Consider the following 12,195-nt stretch of genomic DNA (forward strand, 5'->3'; position numbering starts at 1 on the left):
GAAAAATATTTTTAAATGTATAACATTGTATCTTCTGTGATAATTTATCTTCAACTATTCCTGTTTAGGAATCTCTCCAAATAGCTCAGTCCCATACACCAGTGCTCACGAATAACTCACTAGAGGGTATTGTACCTTATTATAATCTATAGTGCTTGATTAACATCTTTATGGCAGCTTTAGGCATACTGTATATGCAGCAGTAAAGCAGGTAGGTCTGCATATATGCATTGCTGTGTTGTTCTGGGGGGCATTCCATCAGCACCACAAGAACTGTGAATGAACTGTCATTGACTGCTCATGGTCAACTACCAATGTCATGGATGATCTCCAGATGACTTCATGACCACACAGCCAATTGCAGTGCTCAGGATGATCAGGAGCCTTTCCTACCAGCCTCAGGTGTCACAACAATAGCAGGGACATACAGTAGCTGGAAGGTTGACCTGGTGGCTAATCATTGGGGGTGGCTACAAGAACCCAAATGAGATAGCTGGCTTCTGACAAATAAGGAAGGGAATATGGCGGCACAGGTCCCGGTTTGTGGTAGCAGAGCAGCAGATGGCGGCAGGACAAGGCTAGATTTGGTGAATAGATTAGTATGTTTTCTGGAGACAACCCTACATAACAGGTAAGAGGGGATGGAAAAAAAAAGTAGGTATGATACATTACCCCTCTAGTAAGTTCTTTGTGAGCACTGGTGTATGGGACTGCGCTATTTGGAAGGATTCATACACAGGGGTGGTTGAAGGCAAATGACCACAGACAATGCATGGTTACACAGTTAGAAACATTTCCTTTATTTGGACATTTTGCTATAATATCGCATCTAATCATTTTTCATAGTAATTTTTGGGTGTATATGTTCACTTGATGGTTGGATTTTATACATAGAGGATTTAAATTGATTTCTCCTTTATTCATTGTTAATTACATATGATATATTGTTTGATATGACATATTTATAGATAGCACAAAAGTCTCACGTTATTCAATGTCCGTTCATTGAAATCCACAACCAATCCTTCTCCATCTACAGTGAAAAATGATTAAAGAAAACACTAACATTGCACATTTCTCTCATTTTTACTTATGAATTCATTGCATCCATTTATATCATCTATTATCCAAGGAGACTCTGTGATCAATCACTAGCTGACCAACGTATGTATAAGAGTGTCCCATCAGCAAGTAGTTCTACAAGGATCATGGGTGCAGCTGTACTGTTTTTTCAGCCGGCAATCAGCGGTCTTGTAAAAGTGACCCAGGTGGCTTTATAGTGGTGGCTTAATATTTTTTACAGAACTCAAAGGGCCCCCCTCCAGGCTGGGGAGCCCGGGACTGTGGTAAACAGTTAGAGCTATTTCAATCTGAGCCGCCCCAGGCGTCGGCGGTAAAACACAGCTATTTTTAGCAGCGCTATTCGGCCACTAGCGGGATGCTTTTAACCCCCGCTGGCGGCCAAAAAAGAGTTAAAACCACCCGCAAAGCGCTGACGATTTCACTGCTCCTAATGCGCTCCAAAGAAGCTGCTGGCAGGACTTTTTCTGACGCCCTGCCAGTGCACGGCTCTAGTGTGAAAGCGCTCGGGCTTTCACACTGGAGTGAATGGAGCCGCTGTTTCAGGGCGCTTTACAGGCACTCTTTTTAATGCTAGAGCGCCTGCAAAGCGCCTCAGTGTGAAAGGGGTCTTAGGGCAGCTTCCCACAGAGGGGATGGAGGAACATGTGTTCCCCGCCATCTCCTCTGTGATGAATAAAGCCAGAATCAACAATTATTTTGTCACTTCGATTTCAGAGCTGTCATTTCCTGGCTGTTACAGCCAGGGAAGCAGCTAACCAAGCACGATCTATGCTTGGTTAGAAGCTTTGGAGGGCAGCAGGGAAGAAATCAGGGGTATAATGGACCTCTGATGTCTCCAAAAAAAGTAGGTCTAGCATACATATGTACATAGAGGGGTTGGGAGCCTGGTCCCCAGCCAGGTCTCACCAAAGTAGCTCAGGGGCAAATGGACTATCTTGGTACAGTACAATGAAGATAAATTAAGATATGTAAACAATCAGATAAAATAGTACAAAAGTTTATTAATTCATGACACATGACAAAGATGTCAATGATAATAAAAAAATAGGTGACAGTCCATGTAAATCATCAAGATACCCTGTTTCCCCGAAAATAAGACCTAGCGTGATTGTCAGTGATGGCTGCAATATAAGCCCTACCCACCAAATAAGCCCAAGTTAAAGTCCTTGTAGGTCTTATTTTCAGGGTAGGGCTTATTTTCTGGGAAACAGGGTAGGGCTTATTTGGGGGGTAGGGCTTATATTGCAGCCATCACTGACAATCACGCTAGGTCTTATTTTCGGGGAAACAGGGTAACACTCCCCTGACGGGGAACATTACAGTGGGATAGTTGGTCACGGACAGCATTTCAGCATTTCAACTAGTTTTGCGGACTAAACCCCTTCATCAGGAAAATATCTGCAATTTAATCACATAATCAATAACAATGTAATTAATCACATACAACAAAAGAGACGGTATTTAAAACAATATTTGCATCAAACAATGTACAACTGTTATACGGGGCAGATGAAAAACCGCTTACCCAAATCCCGGTATACAACAGGCACAAGGCAGCACCAGTAAGAGAGGTCTCCCGTGGTGACTGGGGGAGACTAACAATTCAGAGGGCTGGAGTCTGGATGAAATAAAGTGTAAGGAATGGGTAAGCCATGAGCTGGACTATGGTGCAAGTGATAGGGAAAAGGGGAAAAAAGGGGGAAGTGGAGCGGAGTGGTGACAAATGGGGACTGAAGAGAATGGGAATACTGGACAATTGCACATGAGAGGTTGAACTTGTAGTGAGTGACCATGAAGAACAGTGATGGAAAAACTGTGAGTAACGTGTGCAGATAAAACCGTGAAGTGCAAAACTAAAACCACGTGGAACGCTGTGAAAAGTGGAATTGAAATTGGAATAGTGAAGAAGAAATTTCAATTCATGGTAACTGCAAGTTCAAACACTCACTTGCAATTTTCCACTATTCCCATTCACTTCTTCAGCATCCCCCCACATTCCAGTCCTCAACCTCCCCCCACTCCAGTCCTCAACCACCCCCAACACTCCAGTCCTCAGCCTCCCCCCACACTCCAGTCCTCAGCCTCCCCCACATTTCAGTCCTCAGCCTCCCCCCACACTCCAGTCTTCAGCTTCCCCCCCACATTGCAGTCCTCAGCTCCCACCACACTCCATTCCTCAGCTTCCCCTACACTCCAGTCCTCAGCCTCCCCCCACATTTCAGTCCTCAGCCTCCCCCCACATTCCAGTCCTCAGCCTCCCCCCTCCACACTCCAGTACGCTGCCTCCCCACACTCTACCAGTCCTCAGCCACCTCCACATTCCACTCCTCAGCCCCCCCTACACTCCAGCTCCCAGCCTCCTCCCACACTCCAGTCCTCACCCCCCCACTCCAGTCCTCAGCCTCCTCCCCACACTCCAGTCCTCAGCCTCCCTACATTCCACTCCTCAGCCTCCCCCCACACTCCAGTCCTCAGCTTCTCCCCCACACTCCAGTCCTCGGCCTCCCCCCACATTCCAGTCCTCAACCTCCCCACCACACTCAAGTCCTCAGTTCCCCCCACACTCCAGTCCTCAGCCTCCCCCCCACACTCCAGTCCTCAGCCTCCCCCCACACTCCAGTCCTCAGCCTCCCCCCACACACAGTCCTCAGCCTCCCCTTCACTCCAGTCCTCAGCCTCCCCCCACATTCCAGTCCTCAGCCTCCACTCACATTCCAGTCCTCAGCTCCCCCCACACTCCAGTCCTCAGCCTCCCCACATTCCAGTCCTCAGCTCCCACCACACTCCAGTCCTCAGCCTCCCCCCCACACTCCAGTCCTCAGCTCCCCCCACATTCCAGTCCTCAGCTCCCCCACATTCCAGTCCTTAGCTTCCCACACTCCAGTCCTCAGCTCCCCCCACACTCCAGTCTTCAGCCTCCCCCCACACTCCAGTCTTCAGCCTCCCCCCACACTCCAGTCTTCAGCCTCCCCCCACATTCCAATCCTCAGATCCCCTCACATTGCAGTCCTCAGCTCCCACCACACTCCATTCCTCAGCCCCCCTCCCCACACTCCAGTCTTCAGCCTCCCCACCTCATTCCAGTCCTCAGCTCCCCCCACATTCCAGTCCTTAGCTTCCCCCACATTCCATTCCTCAGCTCCCACCACACTCCAGTCCTCAGCCTCCCTCACACTCCAGTCCTCAGCCCCCTCCCCACACTCCAGTCTTCAGCCTCCCCACCACATTCCAGTCCTCAGCTCCCCCCACATTACAGTCCTCAGCTTTCTCCACATTCCAGTCCTCAGCTCCCCCCACACTCCAGTCCTCAGCCTCCCCTACACTCCAGTCCTCAGCCTCCCCCACACTCCAGTCCTCAGCCTCCACTACACTCCATACCTCAGCCTCCCTCCACATTCCAGTCCTCAGCCTCCCCCCACATTCCAGTCCTTAGCCTCCCCCTCCACACTCCAGTACGCTGCCTCCCCACACTCTACCAGTCCTCAGCCTCCTCCACATACCGCTCCTCAGCCCCCCCTACATTCCAGTTCTCAGCCTCCCCCCACACTCCAGTCCTCACCCTCACCCCACACTCCAGTCCTCAGCCTCCCCCCACACTCCAGTCCTAAGCCTCCCTACATTCCACTCCTCAGCCTCCCCCCACACTCCAGTCCTCAGCCTCCCCCCCCGCACTCCAGTTCTCAACCTCCCCCCACATTCCAGTCCTCAGCCTCCCCCCCACACTCAAGTCCTCAGCCTCCCCCCACATTCCAGTCCTCAGCCTCCCCTACCTTCCAGTCCTCAGTTCCCACCACACTCCAGTCCTCAGCCTCCCCCACATTCCAGTCCTCAGCTCCCACGACACTCCAGTCATCAGCCTCCCCCCACACTCCAGTCCTCAGCTCCCCCCACATTCCAGTCCTCAGCTCCCCCACATTCCAGTCCTTAGCTTCCCACACTTCAGTCCTCAGCTCCCCCTACACTCCAGTCCTCAACTCCCCCCACACTCCAGTCTTCAGCCTCCCCCACATTCCAATCCTCAGCTCCTCCCACGTTCCAGTCCTCAGCCTCACCCACATTCACGCCCTCAGCTCCCCCCACACTCCAGTACTCAGCCTTCCCCACACTCCAGTCTTAAGAGCCTTAAAGTGTTTGTTAAGTCTAAAATATTATTCACTGCCAGCCGAGCAGTGAAAAAAAAACAAATGCTGTAAATACCTCTTTAGGGTTGTCTTCAGGCCGGTTATGTGACTCGCGGCCGCTTTACAGCTCAAAGACATTGCTTCTGCAGGAGGGGCCGTGATCTCCCTCTGACGTCAGCCGGGGAAGTTACGTGACCTCCCACAGAAGCAATGTCTCGTTTTTACAAAGGACTTGAATAATGTGATATGCCAGGCTCTAATAGAGGGTCTGGAAGTCACAATTTTAGGGTTTTTTATTATTAATAGTAGCGGCGTGGGGGGGGGCAGGGTGGACACAGAGACACAGAGAGTGCGCTGACATGCAGGAAGGAGGGGTGAGGGGGGGGGGGAGCAGAGAGGACAGCTACGTCTGACAGAGGGACGCACTTTTACCACGGTGATCAGGGCTGAGTAGCCCTGGTTATTGTGGTCAGTTTAGAGAGCGGCATACAGGAAGTGGCAGATTCAGGGAGGTTTTTTTTTTACAGTTTAGAGGGGGGCAGATTACACAGCACAAGCACTATGCTGTGTAATCTGCTTTAAGGGACCAGAATCTGATTTTTTTTTTTGGGTTAACAAAACTGAACACAAGCAGAAAAGATTATCAGTGGAGCTGGGTGTATATTCAAAGCATTTCCATATCCAGGTGACGTTACTTTTACAATAAGAGGAAGGTCTCTCGATGGAGCTGAAGGAGTGGAACATCGCAGTTTATTTCAATTACAACTAATGCCCCGTGCACACAGTCGGATTTTCCGATGGAAAATGTGTGATAGGACCTTGTTTCGGAAATTTCGACCGTGTGTGGGCTCCATCACACATTTTCGATCGGATTTTCCGACACACAAAGTTTGAGAGCAGGCTATAAAATTTTCCGACAACAAAATCCGTTGTCGGAATTTCCGATCGTGTGTACACAAATCTGACGTACAAAGTGCCACGCATGCTCAGAATAAATAAAGAGATGAAAGCTATTGGCTACTGCCCCGTTTATAGTCCCGACGTACGTGTTTTATGTCACCGCGTTCAGAACGATCGGATTTTCCGACAACTTTGTGTGACCGTGTGTATGCAAGACAAGTTTGAGCCAACATCCGTTGGAAAAAATCCTAGGATTTTGTTGTCGGAATGTCCGATCAATGTTCAACCGTGTGTACGGGGCATAAGCGTGTTTGATTACCATAATCTGAGATCCATCTCTTCTGGTAAGAGGCTTTATTTATCATTTTTTATGAGTGAACATACCGTAGAAAAAGCACGGATATTCATGAATCTACATGAGAGCACTTATGGACTAATTTTTGAATAATAATGTGGACTATTTGTTTGTCAAATATTTTTCATATTTTTAGGATTGTGCACTCATTGGTATACAGTGCCTTGAAAAAGTATTCAAACCCCTTGAAATTTTCCAAATTTTGTCATGTTACAACTAAAAATTTAAATTTAATTTATTGTTTTTTTTTTGTGATAGACCAACACAAAGTGGCACATAATTGTGAAGTGGAAGGAAAATGATAAATGGTTTTCAAAATTTTTGTGAAAAGTGTGGCGTGCATTTGTATTCAGCCCCCCTGAGTCAATACTTTGTAGAACCCCTTTTGCTGCTATTACAGCTGTAAGTCTTTTTGGGGATGTCTCTACCAGCTTTGCCCATCTAGAGAGTGACTTTTTTGACCATTCTTCTTTGCAAAATGGCTCAAGCTCTGTTAGAGTGATTGGGGAGCGTTAGTGAACAGCAATTTTCATGTCTTGCCAATCGGATTTAGGTCTGGACTTTGGGCCATTCTAACACATGAATATGCTTTGATCTAAATCATTCCATTGTAGTTCTGGCTGTATGTTTAGGGTTGTTGTCCTGCTGGACAGTGAACCTCTGGCCCAGTCTCAAGTCTTTTGCAGACTCTAACAGGTTTTCTTCTAAGATTGCCTTGTATTTGACCTTCCCATCAACTCTGACCAGCTTCCCTGTCTCTGCTGAAGAAAAGCATCCCCACAACATGATGATGCCCCCACCATGTTTCACAGTAGGGATGGTGTGTTAAATTTTGGTCTCATTTGACCAGAGCCCCTACTTCCACATGTTTGCTGTGTCCCCCACATGGCTTCTCGCAACCTGCAAACAAGACTTCTTATGGCTTTCTTTCACCAATGGCTTTCTTCTTGCCACTCTTCCATAAAGGCAGTGGCGTCACTAGGGTTGGTGTCACCCGGTGCTGAAAAAATTGGTGTCACTGTCCTCCCCCTTGCACTCCACCAAATATATTCCCCCCTCAGCACAGACCCCCCTCCGCTAACTACAGATCACGCAGTATAGATCCCCCTCCATCAGTATAGATTACCCTCACTAAGAACAGACCTCCACCCTCAGTGCAGACCCCCCCATCAGTACAGACAACCCCCCATCAGTATAGACCTCCAACCTCAGTGCAGACCTCCCCATCAGGCTAGAATCCACCCTCTTAGTGCAGACCCCCCCATCAGTATAGAATCCTCCCTTAGTGCAGACCCCCCATCAGTATATAACCTCCCCTTAGTGCAGACCCCCCATCAGTATAGAATCACCCCTTGGTGCAGACCCCCCATCAATATAGACACCCCCTCTTAGTGCAGACCCCCATCAGTATAGAATTCCCCTTAGTGCAGAACCCCCATCAGTATAGAATTCCCCTTAGTGCAGAACCCCCATCAGTATAGAATTCCCCTTAGTGCAGACCCCCCATCAGTATAGAATTCCCCTTAGTGCAGACCTCCATTAGTATAGAATCCCCCTTAGTGCAGACCCCCATCAGTATAGAATTCCCCTTAGTGCAGACCCCCATCAGTATAGAATCCCCCTTAATGCAGACCCCCATCAGTATAGAATCCCCCTTAGAGCAGACCCCCCATCAGTATAGAATTCCCCTTAGTGCAGACCCCCATCAGTATAGAATCCCCCTAGTGCAGACCCCCCATCACTATAAGCACCCCTCTCCCCTCCCATAGTGCCCCCCCTGCACATGTCCATCTACTAATCTACTTAGAGTGTACAGTACAGACCTCAGTACAGCATGGCCATGGACGTATACACACAGAGGTGTGTGTCACTCGGGCTCCTCCTCACTGGATGTAAACAGAGGAGGAGGCAGCTTTAGTCCACTCCATGGGGGACATGAGCGAGAGGCACAGGGCAGCGGGCGTTGTCAGTGGTTCTGCTATACACCCGGGTGTCACCCGGGTGCGGTCCACCCCCCCCCGCCCCCGCCTTGCAACGCCACAGCATAAAGGCCAGATTTGTGGAGTGCATGACTAATGGTTGTCCTGTGGACAGATTCTCCCACCTGAGCTGTGGATCTCTGCAGCTCCTCCAGAGTTACCTCTTGGCTGCTTTTCTGATGAATGCTCTCCTTGCCCGGCCTGTCAGTTTAGGTGGACGGCCATGTCTTGGTAGGTTTGCAATTGTGCCATACTCTTACCATTTTCGAATGATGGATTGAACAGTGCTCCCTGAGATGTTCAAAGCTTGGGATATGTTTTTAGAACCTAACCTTGCTTTAAACTTCTCCACAACTTTACCCCTGACCTGTCTGGTGTGTTCCTTGGTCTTTATGATGCTGTTTGTTCACTAAGGTTCTCTAACAAACCTCTGAAGGCTTCACAAACATCTGTATTTATACTGAGATTAAATTACATGCAGTTGGAATCTATTTACTAATTAGGTGACTTCTGAAGGCAATTGGTTCCACTAGATTTTAGTTAGGGGTATCAGAGTAAATGGGGCTAAATACAAATGCGCATCACACTTTTCAGATATTTATTTGTAAAAAAATGTAAAAAAACATTTATAATTTTCCTTCCACTCCACAATTATGTGCCACTTTGTGTTGGTCTATCACATAAAATCCCAATAAACTACATTTACACGTGACAAAATGTGGAAGATTTCAAAGGGTATGAATACTTTTTCAAGGCACTGTATATAACGACCTCTGATAATCCACATACTTTGTTGGGATCAACCGTTTTTACAGAGTAGTTCATATCGTTCTAATCCTCCCACACATTATTTTTCCTTTTACAATAGGACACATAGTGGCATTCTTGAACATGCCATTCATTATAACTGCTATATAACTAGTGAACTGCATAATGTATTTCAGATATTGTTCTGTGTGAGATCTAACACAAACAACAACTGATCTAGCCTGATATAACAAACTGCATGAGTTTTATTGCAAATGTTTTTCATTTTTTCGGGGGCAACCCGCCTGAGGTACAAAGGTGGTTTTAAAAAAAAAATCTGAAAAACGTGCATGTTTGTAGTATTTTGCCGACATTCACCATTATTTGATTGCATGTGATTTTCATGGCTTGCACAGCATCTTCAGCAGAGGTATCACCTTTCTCTAAAAAAAATAAATAAATGCTGAAATCTGCTTATATTTTGCCTTCTCTGGCTCCTGCTTTCCCCTCTCGTAAACATGCTAATGACATTTATTAATGAAAAAAAAACTTTTAGTGCTCATTAATTTTGCTTCTCTATGCAATGCAGGCAGATAATGGCTGGTGGGAGGGGCCAGCAGGGTGCTGTACATGTCTTCCTGAAAATATCAGGGCACCCTGCCTCTTTACTCCTCTCAGGGGCCCTCAGCCCTGATGCATACATTGGGTGGGCTCTTGGGAGGAGTTATGCAGATGTAGCACTCTGGGGTTTAGTCAGGGATGATTCTCACAGATTTGCTCACCAGGAGCAGTTACCTTAGTCGGTTGTTAGAGATCCATTGGTTTCTCCCTAAGTTTGACCTTGTTGTACTTTCTTTTCTACCACTAGGTGGCCGGGGACTTGGTGATACTAGATATGAGAAGGATAACTCAAGGTCAGGTTATGGGTATATGGGGTATCTCAGCCAATGGGCAGGGGTTTTCTTGAATCCTTTGGCCTGCTGGGAGAGCCTATATATTCGGGTGGAGTCAGGTGATCTAGGTTCTGTGCCACCTGTCTGGGTGTGTTGTATGCCCTGGGCTGCTAGGCCGGAGATTGGGCCTATCCCGGGGGCATTTGGCTGCCAGGTTGTGTGAGGGCCTATCCAGAAACTAAGAGGGCAGCGTAGGGTTGGTATTGCGGCTTGCAGCCCAACCAGAAGTATTGGTTCTACCGGTCGGGGAACCTATCATGGTTGGAGATAGAAGGGAAGCTGTCGCCACTAAGGGACCAATCACCTTTACCAAGGACCACAGTGAGTAACTGAAGCAAGTCCTGGTGCAGCATTCTACCCGGACGGGCATGGTGGAGAATCAGGAAACTTCAGGCGGTGATCAAGTCAGGGACCCAGCTAACGGACGTGACGCTTGCAGAGCAGCCTTGTGAGTCAAGCCAGGGACTGAACCGGTTAGCAGGGGTAAAGCTGGAGAAGCATCTGGAGTTCTAGGGACCCAGCAGGGAAGCGTAGGTGATGCTTGAGGGAGATATCACCACAAAGCTTTGAGTAGCTCCAGGGATTCAGAGTCAGTGAATCAGAGGGTCCAGTGAGAGACCAGGAGCTCAAGGGGCTGAGTAACTACAAGTAGAAGTTGTAGTGAAGCTGAGAGGACTGTTACGATTTATTAGGAACTATTAAAGACTGTTGCCATAGGAGACAGCAATCCTGCACATGCAGAAGTGGTGCCTTGCTGGGGCCTTTCCCTATATGGCTGTCCTCCTATTGAAGTCTCTAAATCTGCCGATTGAAATTGCAACTGCTTAAGGGTGTCCTGGCCCTAACACTCTTTCCCTCATAAAAAAAAGCCTATAAAAGAAATAGGAGGAAGGAGGAGAGGGGGTATGTAGGTATGCTGTATTTACATGCAGACCACCCTGGGTAACACCCACATGTGATGCTGATCCTCCATGATTGAAATAACTGAAATCCAATGAATGGAACAGGTTAGAAAAGTAAGGCTACTTTCACACTGAGGCGCTTTACAGGCGCTACGACGCTAAAAATAGCGCCTGTAAAGTGCCTCTCCTGTGTCTCCAGTGTGAAAGCCTGAGGGTGCGCTTGCAGGACGGTCAAAAAAGTCCTGCAAGCCACATCTTTGCAATATATAGTGCCACTTTACCGCCAGCGCCCGCCCACCCGCCCGCCTCAGTGTGAAAGTAGCCTTATTATTAAATAGTTTTTAACTAATAAATTATAGGTATTGGAATTTCCTTTCAAATTTGCCTGTTAGTGAACGTAACGAATACAAATTTATTTGAAGTTACAAATTATCTTAAATAACGAATGCCTCATCTAAACAAATGGAACAAAACAAATTAATAATAATAAAAATGTTTTTATTAATATTGTAATTTATTATTATTAATTCGTTACGTTCTATTCGTTTAGATGTGGCATTTGTTATTTCGGATAATTCGTAAGTTCGGATAAATTCGCATTCATTATGTTCACTAACAGCCGAATTTGAAAGGAAATTCCAATACCTATAATTTATTACTTGTTAATTGCATTAATGTGTTTGACATTCAGCCAATGATTGTTTAATAAATAGATGCCTTAGTGTGAGAGTGTGAAAATTAGTGTAAAATGGACACAGGACTCTTAAAGAGGCAGTTTGAGAAGTTCCAGCAGAAGATTGGTGAGCAGAGAAAACTACAGTATGCTTTAAGTTTTCTCTGGAATTTATAAGTCTGGATTGGGGCTGGAAACTTCAAAACTTCAAAGAGCATTGGGAGGGATGGAGTCTTCAGTCTTGTGTCCGGGCTTTCCAGGTTGCAGGCTGCAGGTTGTGTGTGTTTGTCCAGGTGCACACACTCATTATAAGGCAGATCTGAGCAGAGCTCAGGGGAGTTGGTGTTGGAGCAGTTGCTGCAGCCAGGAGGGAGGTGTGCTACTGTTTAAAAACCCAGGTAATATCCTGGAGATGGCACTCCATGTTCCAGGTCAGTGGACTGAGAGAGTCGGGCCAGCTGAGAGAGTCAGGGAGATCATAG

This window comes from Aquarana catesbeiana, linkage group LG06 (genome assembly GCF_042186555.1).
Source record: "Aquarana catesbeiana isolate 2022-GZ linkage group LG06, ASM4218655v1, whole genome shotgun sequence".
Classification (NCBI taxonomy): Eukaryota; Metazoa; Chordata; class Amphibia; order Anura; family Ranidae; genus Aquarana; species Aquarana catesbeiana.